The sequence below is a fragment of the Blennius ocellaris genome (assembly GCF_963422515.1).
Source record: "Blennius ocellaris genome assembly, contig: SCAFFOLD_92, whole genome shotgun sequence".
Lineage (NCBI taxonomy): Eukaryota > Metazoa > Chordata > Actinopteri > Blenniiformes > Blenniidae > Blennius > Blennius ocellaris.
This window is the reverse complement of record NW_027662099.1, coordinates 52,501-62,840: the sequence shown is the minus strand read 5'-3', so window position 1 is coordinate 62,840 and position 10,340 is coordinate 52,501.

Sequence of the window (10,340 nt, the reverse complement as noted above, 5' to 3'; positions counted from 1 at the left end):
TATGCAGCATATATTGTCATATATGTGCATATATGCAGCCCATATATTGTCATATATGTGCATATATGCAGCATATATATGGTCATATATGTGCATATATGCAGCATATATGTGCATATATGCAGCATATATTGTCAAATATGTGCATATATGCAGCCCATACATTGTCATATATGTGCATATATGCACATATATGACCATATATATGCTGCATATATGCACATATATGCTGCATGTATGCACATATATACAGCATATATATTGTCATATATGTGCATATATGCTGCATATAGGTTTCATATATGTGCATATATCCTCATATAGGTTCTTTCCATGTGGGCAGAGTCTGGTGACTGAAGACAACCTGCGATAGAATGGTGATCGTGAAATTAACCCCTTGTGTGGCGTTCAAAAAAACGTCCCTATGTGGCGTTCGTGGCTGTTTTCATCCACTAACATTGACGGCCGTAAAATTATATCAGAAGAATATTTTTTGCAACTTTTTCTTGCATAAAACTGTTAATCAACCTCCGTCCTGATCAAAACTACCAAATATTTTAAAATATATATATTTTTTTATTAACCCTTTAAATGCCCATTTAGAAGATGAAGTCACTGATTTTGGGAGGGAAAAAAAACACAAAATTGTAAAATTTTGTAAAAGTGTATTTTTCCCATATCAGTGACTTTATCTTCTAAATTGGCATTTAAAAGGTTAATTTAAAAAAAGTAATAGTTTTTGGTATCAGGACTGAGGTTGATTAACAGATTTTTATTTAAAAAAAATTTAAATAAAATATTTATCTGATGTATTTTTACAGCTGTGGATGAAAACAGCCACCAAAGGGAGGTTTTTTTGAAAATCTGATTTTGCACAAAAACTAAATATGCTTCAAAGATAATTACATTACTAATCTTTGACATATCCAAGACTGTTCTAACATGTAAAAAAAAATCCAATATCCGATCACATTTTATATTGAAAATGAGTCATTTTGTGTGTATTTTTTCCCATTTCAGTGCCTTTATCTTCTAAATGGGCATTTAAAGGTTCATTTTGAATTTTTTTTTTTTAAATATTTGGTAGTTTTGATCAGGACTGAAGTTGATTAACAGATTTATGGAAAAAAAATTTGAAGAAATATTTATCTGATATATTTTTACAGGGGTGAAAGTGAGTGGATGAAAACAGCCACCGACGCCACATAAGGACGTTTTTTTTGCCGACGGTGTATTATTGACCGAGTGAAAAATATAAAATCAAATTATTAAATTGCATGTAAAAGTAAAGCTTCCTCATCAAAAATCATGTCATTTGAGCCAAAACAGTGAAAGTTTTGGTCAAATTAAGAGGAAAAATGACACCTAGTGGACGTTTTTTTCCCACAATGCCACTCAAGGGTTAAGGGCAGTTTGCAGTAGCGCCACCTGCAGGTTCTACCTATCTACATCGTTTCCCACCGCTCTTGTCATCCCTGATGACTGCTTCCCTTCTTCTTCTTCTTCTTCTTTTTCCCTTTTCTTCAACAGCACTTGGCCTCCGTGAAGTTGCACTATCGCCATCTGCTGGTTCCAGCAACTTCATTCCCGCCACTCTTTTTGACGAATGGCGCTGTAATGTGATTAGCCTTAATATCAGCATTAACGAGGCTGCATATGGAACCCCACGGGAATCATAAAAGCAGTTCTGCTAATTTCGCCGACTCGGCATTCCTGCGAAAACCCCCAAATGAAAATCTGCAATTCTTGCTCCAGAAGTGGGGGGGGGGGGGGGGGGACGTCCACACCAATCCTCGCAAGGCCTCACAGCGCTGGACAACCTACGCTAGCCAACACGCATGCTAATAGCAGTGCGACATTTCTGCTAATGTGGTGGTTTAATAGACTTCCTGAGAGATTAATTTGTAGTTATTAGCCAATAAATGAATCGCTTGCTTTTGTTTGCATGCATCAATGCAGATTCCATAACCTCCAGTTATTCTACACGTCCCAGCATAATATGCAAATGTGGCCGTATACCTTCGCTGGAATATATTAATTTCACATGTTAATACAGCTCACACTTCTGAATTCCCTGCGGTTGCTCGTGAGATGGTTTATGAATACCGGGAACCTCGGAGAAACGAGATAATAAAGGCACTTCTTGTTCAGTCTTCTCACAAAGCTGCTACTCCTACGCTGGATGTAATTTGTAATTAGCGGCGATAATAAGCATAGAGAGCAGAATCACCAATTAAAGCCACTTGGTGGTGTTTTCCTCCAAAGCCAACAAACTCCACAATATAATTCCACTTGTGATTAGAAATAATTACTTTTCGCACGCTAGCAGCCTGTTTGCACATTGTCCAGAGCAGATAATAGACTCTACTTCTTCTTTGATCTTGATGCTTTAATGAAAGTCGAACAATCCCACATGGAAAGAACCTATATAAACATATATGTTTTAATATAGGTTTTGATGTAGGTTTTGAATATATGTGACATATATAAAATTGGCCGTTTTCCTATATTTTATGTACTTATATGCACATATATGTACATATATGCACATGTGTGTACATATATGTGCGTATATGCGCACATACATGTCCATGCCTGAACATATATGCAGCATATATATTGTCATATATGTGCATATATGCAGCATTTATGTGCATATATGCAGTATATATATTGTCATATATGTGCATATATGCACATATATGACAATATATATATGCTGCATATATGCACATATATGACAATATACAAATGCTGCATATATGCACAGGTATGACAATATATATATGCTGCATATATGCACAGGTATGACAATATATATATGCTGCATATATGCACATATATGTGCATATATCCTCGTATAGGTTCTTTCCATGTGGGATAATAGACTCTACTTCTTCTTTGATCTTGATGCTTTGATGAAAGTCGAACATACAATGAGGTGAATAAACCAAAAGAAAAGTGCCTCATTCTCATGTCGTCACAGAGTTGACCTTTATGTCAGGATGGCTGATGCCCCCCCCCCCCCCCCCCCCCCCCCCCTCTCTGCCCCCCCCCCCACCCCCACGCTCAAGATTACCGCCTCTGTAATCAGGCTGGCGCAGCAGACCGCCGCTGCTTTGTCATCGCCGGACGCCGCTGCTCACATTTTCGGCGTTGTTGTTACACACGACCGCCGAAGTACAAAATAATTACCGCGCACAAGCGGCGCACCAGCTCCTCCACGCGGGTAATTAAATCTGCAAGTTGGAGATAAGAGAACAAGAAGGCGGAAGACACTCGAGTGCGTCGGATTCACGCGGGACAAATTGCATTCGGAACTACGTGCCGCAGCGAGAGCGGCGTCTTTACTTTGTCACACCTTTCGCAGGAGTCCCGAAAGCAAAGGTGGGCAAGGGTTTCTCCCAGATCTTCCAACTCGCAGCCTTTCCTTGCCTTGCCGTCACTACTTTATCCTCTATTTCAGGGGTCGGCAACCTTTAATGCTCAAAGAGCCATTTGGTCCCGTTTTCCACTGAACACAACACCCAGAGAGCCGCAGACATTTTATTTTGACAGTCCCACCGGCAGACCATGCCAGGATGACACGACACATCAGTCTTTTATTTTGACAGTCCCACGGGAAGACCATGCCAGGAGGACACGACACACAAAACCTTCTTCACTGCTGGTTGACAACTTACAACTAATAAACTAAACTACATCAACTAAGCAAGAAATACTACAAACCTAACATAACCCCCAATAATTACATTTAAAACACCACAAACAGAAGCTCCCATAATGCATTGCAGCTCTCGGCTCCTTTATCGCTACACATTATTAAAATGGAAGATAAATGTGGGAGATGTGGATTGTTAGAACCACGAGTGTGATGGTGTGTCTTTAATGTCCTGTAGTTGTTGTGTGATTCACTAGAATGTTCCGTCACTCTCAACAAGTCTGTAATGAACCTCCTGGAACTGTGGGCTTTTACTGTGAAAGGTACAGGAAGCTCCCGGCTTCAGACACCAGTTGAGCCGCTGTCATGACCTGCAGCCGCAATTCTACGTTCTTCATCCTTTATTGTTGTAATGACGCTACATCGCTGCGTCGTTCACGACCCTACATTTGACCACTCTTTGTAGCGGGACTGCGCTCTGGGTGGCCTTGCCTCCATACGTCCCTCTCTGGGGGGCCTTGCCTCCTTACGTCCCTCTCTGGGTGGCCTTACCTCCTTACGTCCCTCCAGGATGAACTGCAGTGGGACCGAGGCTCAAGGAGCCGCAGTGGAGGGATCAAAGAGACAATGCTGCACCTACAGGTCATCGGTGGTACTGCTGCCTTTGCAACACATACCGAAACTCCGCTAGAAGGATGCTCAATTGGTGTACGATGTTTTACCACATGATTAGACGAAATTAACTTTTCACAGTTTTGGCTGCACTTGTTCTTGTAGTACTTTCATATGGCTTGTGTGTTTATGAAGTTATAGAAATTCTCGTAGTACTTTTACCTGTTTTGGTACGGACCAAAAAACTGACTTTGATCTGTTGTCGTTTAACCGTTTATTTCTACTTTTGCCACTCCGATCCAACCCACATGGAAAGAACCTATATGAGGATATATGCGCATATATGAAACATATCAGCAGTTTATATGCAAATATATGACAATATATGCTCATATATGACAATATATATGCTGCATATATGCTGCATCTATGCATATATATGCCACATATAGGCAAAATTTAGGTGCATATATGTGAATATACAGGCCATATAGGTCTCCTGTACTGCTTCTTTATTTCCATATATATATGTGGAAATATTATATATATATATGTGGAAATATATGTGTGTATTTATATATATATATATCCCTTTCGCAACTGTCATACAATATCAAGGCAACAACTAAGAACCAACTAAAAAACAATTATACAAGAAGAACATATAGGTCCATATATGCACACATATATACGTGCATATATGTACCTATATAAGTACCTGTATGCATGCATATGTGTACACATATATGTACATATATGTGCATGCATGCACATATAATATAGGAAAATGGCCAATTTTATATATGTCACATATATTAAAAACCTATATCCAAACATTTATGTTTATATAGGTTCTTTCCATGTGGGAAGCGACGCTCCCACTGGCCATGGCGTAGTCACGTTTCCATAGCGACATGGGGAGGCCCAATGGCTACGTAGCTGAAGGTTCTCTGGTTCTCCCCCCCCCCCCCCCCAAAAAAAACCCTCTTTACTATGAGATCTGGCACCATTGTTCATATGGTTTGTGTGTTTCTGAAGTTATAGAAATTAATATCAATGAGGCGTCGCCATTAGCGCCAGGTTTCATATTAAGAATGATAGATTTTATTTGTGAGTGCGTTTCGGGACCCTCAAGGTCACCATCCAATGAAAGAACACCCAAAAACGTTTAAATATACGGAAAAAACAAACAAACAATCCAGCTGAAGGCTGGATGGAACAGTGAGGTATGGCAACGGGAAGGAGGTCGGAGATGATGAGTCATGTGTCGGTGGTGAATAGCGCGGCTCTCCAAGCTAGCTCTTTGAAGTGAATGAGCTTCCTCTTCATATTGTACATTCTCATTCCAAGTCTCAAGGCAAATTCAATCCAGTGTGAACTGACAAAGCCAATTGGGCGAAACGTGTCCCGAGACACACGACCAAGGTCTGACTCTATTTTCTTTGAGGTTTTATTCCATTCCTGATGACATGAAAGGGAGGATGACACTCCAGCTTTGTGTGCTGGTGTAAACCCACATGAAAGAACCTATATAAACATATATGTTTTAGTATAGGTTTTGATATAGGTTTTGAATATATGTGACATATATAAAATTGGCCGTTTTCCTATATTTTATGTACATATATGTACATATATAGGTACATATATGTATATATGTGACACATATAAAATTGGCCATTTTCCTATATTTTATGTACATATATGTATGTATATATGTATATATTTTATGTTTTCCTACATAAAATATAGGAAAACGGCCAGTCTTATATATGTCACATATATTCAAAACCTATATTAAAACATATATGTTTATATAGGTTCTTTCCATGTGGGCAATTTTGCCTATATGTGGCATATATATGCATAGATGCAGCATATATGTGCATATATGCAGCATATATAGGTACATATATGTATATATGTGACACATATAAAATTGGCCATTTTCCTATATTTTATGTACATATATGTATGTATATATGTATATATTTTATGTTTTCCTACATAAAATATAGGAAAACGGCCAGCCTTATATATGTCACATATATTCAAAACCTATATTAAAACATATATTGTTTATATAGGTTCTTTCCATGTGGGCAATTTTTCCTATATGTGGCATATATATGCATAGATGCAGCATATATGTGCATATATGCAGCATATATAGGTACATATATGTATATATGTGACACATATAAAATTGGCCATTTTCCTATATTTTATGTACATATATGTATGTATATGTGTATATATTTTATGTTTTCCTACATAAAATATAGGAAAACGGCCAGTCTTATATATGTCACATACATTCAAAACCTATATTAAAACATATATTGTTTATATCGGTTCTTTCCATGTGGGCAATTTTTCCTATATGTGGCATATATATGCATAGATGCAGCATATATGTGCATATATGCAGCATATATAGGTACATATATGTATATATGTGACACATGTAAAATTGGCCATTTTCCTATATTTTATGTACATATATGTATGTATATATGTATATATTTTATGTTTTCCTACATAAAATATAGGAAAACGGCCAGTCTTATATATGTCACATATATTCAAAACCTATATTAAAACATATATGTTTATATAGGTTCTTTCCATGTGGGCAATTTTGCCTATATGTGGCATATATATGCATAGATGCAGCATATATGTGCATATATGCAGCATATATAGGTACATATATGTATATATGTGACACATGTAAAATTGGCCATTTTCCTATATTTTATGTACATATATGTATGTATATATGTATATATTTTATGTTTTCCTACATAAAATATAGGAAAACGGCCAGTCTTATATATGTCACATATATTCAAAACCTATATTAAAATATATATGTTTATATAGGTTCTTTCCATGTGGGCAATTTTGCCTATATGTGGCATATATATGCATAGATGCAGCATATATGTGCAAATATGCAGCATATATAGGTACATATATGTATATATGTGACACATATAAAATTGGCCATTTTCCTATATTTTATGTACATATATGTATGTATATATGTATATATTATATGTTTTCCTACATAAAATATAGGAAAACGGCCAGTCTTATATATGTCACATATATTCAAAACCTATATTAAAACATATATGTTTATATAGGTTCTTTCCATGTGGGCAATTTCGCCTATATGTGGCATATATATGCATAGATGCAGCATATATGTGCATATATGCAGCATATATAGGTACATGTATGTATATATGTGACACATATAAAATTGGCCATTTTCCTATATTTTATGTACATATATGTATGTATATATGTATATATTTTATGTTTTCCTACATAAAATATAGGAAAACGGCCAGTCTTATATATGTCACATATATTCAAAACCTATATTAAAACATATATGTTTATATAGGTTCTTTCCATGTGGGCAATTTTGCCTATATGTGGCATATATATGCATAGATGCAGCATATATGTGCATATATGCAGCATATATAGGTACATGTATGTATATATGTGACACATATAAAATTGGCCATTTTCCTATATTTTATGTACATATATGTATGTATATATGTATATATTTTATGTTTTCCTACATAAAATATAGGAAAACGGCCAGTCTTATATATGTCACATATATTCAAAACCTATATTAAAACATATATGTTTATATAGGTTCTTTCCATGTGGGCAATTTTGCCTATATGTGGCATATATATGCATAGATGCAGCATATATGTGCACATATGCAGCATATATATTGTCATATATGTGCATATATCCTCATATAGGCTCTTTCCATGTGGGAAAGGCCTCAGTGGAAGACAATCGATGAAGATTTTGATTAAGCTTGCATGTAAATGATTAAAAACTGCTCGACCGCCAACGTTCTATATATTTGCGCAACAGTCAAATGGAACCTCCTCGCCCTTTAGCACTTGCATAAACTCAGTGTATAGGTGCCTTTTGGGACTGCCCCTCATTTTGCTTTTATTATTCCCCTGCAGCATTAATGTTTAATATTTAATATGATGCGCTCCGAAGGCCGTGAGGCTTGCGTGTCTTTTAAACTGCGTGCCTTCGGCTCGGTACGGAACGCATCTTCAGATCTGTTGAGTTGCCGGAGTCACTCGAGGTAATCGTCCCGCTAGAAGCCTGACGCGGCAGTTTTATTTTTCTTCCCCCCCCCTCCGACTGCGTTGCCGATGCCTGATATGTTCACTTTGATACGAGGAGTCCCGACTGAAAGCTTTTTGTCTATTCTGTTGAATACCGATACAAACTCGCAGTGCCGGGCAAATGTTTTAAGCACTTTTTTTGTTGTTTGTATTCTCATCCATCGCCGAGGCGCCGGGGCCGATTTCAGATTCCTTCTCTGGCAGGCGGACGCCACCGAAGACGCAACTCTTGAAGAAAATGAAGCCTGAAGCGTTAAAGTCTGGCCTCCACTGCTTGACGGAAACCAAACGAGTGGACCCACATGGAAAGAACCTATATAAACATATATGTTTTAATATAGGTTTTGATATAGGTTTTGGATATATGTTACATATATAAAATTGGCCATTTTCCTATATTTTATGCACATATATGTACATATATGTACCTATATGCACATATAGGTACATATATGCACATATATGTACCTGTATGTGCATATATGTACATATGTGTGTATATATGGCCTATATTTTATGCACATATATGTACCTATATGCGCATATAGGTACATATATGCGCATATATGTACCTGTATGCGCATATATGTACATATATGCATATATATGTCCTATATTTTATGCACATATATGTACCTATATGCGCATATAGGTACATATATGCGCATATATGTACCTGTATGCGCATATATGTACATATGTGTGTATATATGTCCTATATTTTATGCACATATATGTACCTATATGCGCATATAGGTACATATATGCGCATATATGTACCTGTATGCGCATATATGTACCTATATGCACATATGTCCTATATTTTATGCACATATATGTACCTATATGCACATATAGGTACATATATGTGCATATAGGTACATATATGCCCTATATTTTATGCACATATATGTACCTATATGTGCATATAAGTACATATAGGTACATATATGTGCACAAAATATAGGAAAATGGCCAATTTTATATATGTCACATATATTCAAAACCTATATCAAAACCTATATTAAAACATATATGTTTATATAGGTTCTTTCCGTGTGGGATGGGCTATATATATATGTGTGGAAATAAAGAAGCAGTACAGGAGACCTATATGGCCTGTATATTCACATATATGCACCTCAATTTTGCCTATATGTGGCATATATATGCATAGATGCAGCATATATGTGCATATATACAGCATATATATTGTCATATATGTGCATATGTGCAGCATATAGGTGCATATATGCTGCATATAGGCTTCATATACGTGTATATATCCTCATATAGGTTCTTTCCATGTGGGGAAGGCAATGAGTCGAGGTGAATGTTTAAAAAAAGGTCCAGAACTCAGATTCCCGCTGTGGTTACAACAAAAGTTTGGATTCGGGAGGGACTCAGTGTCTTTCCTGCATTGATAGGTTGTCAAAAAATAGATTTGCACTTTTTAAAGAACAGCATAGAACACTAAAGGAACCTGTCTTGTTTATTTTTAAGGCTTCAGTAGGGACCCACATGGAAAGAACCTAAATAAACATATATGTTTTAATATAGGTTTTGATATAGGTTTGGCATATATGTGACATATATAAAATTGGCCGTTTTCCTATATGTTATGTACATATAGGTCCATGTATGTGCATAAAATATAGGAAAATGGCCAATTTTATATATGTCACATATATTCAAAAACTATATTAAAACATATATGTTTATATGGGTTCTGTCCATGTGGGACTTTCCATATATGAAGCATATATATTGTCATATATATTGTCATATATGTGCATATATGCAGCATATATGTGCATATATGTGCGCATATGCAGCATATATTGTCATATATGTGCATATATGCAGCATTTATGTGCATA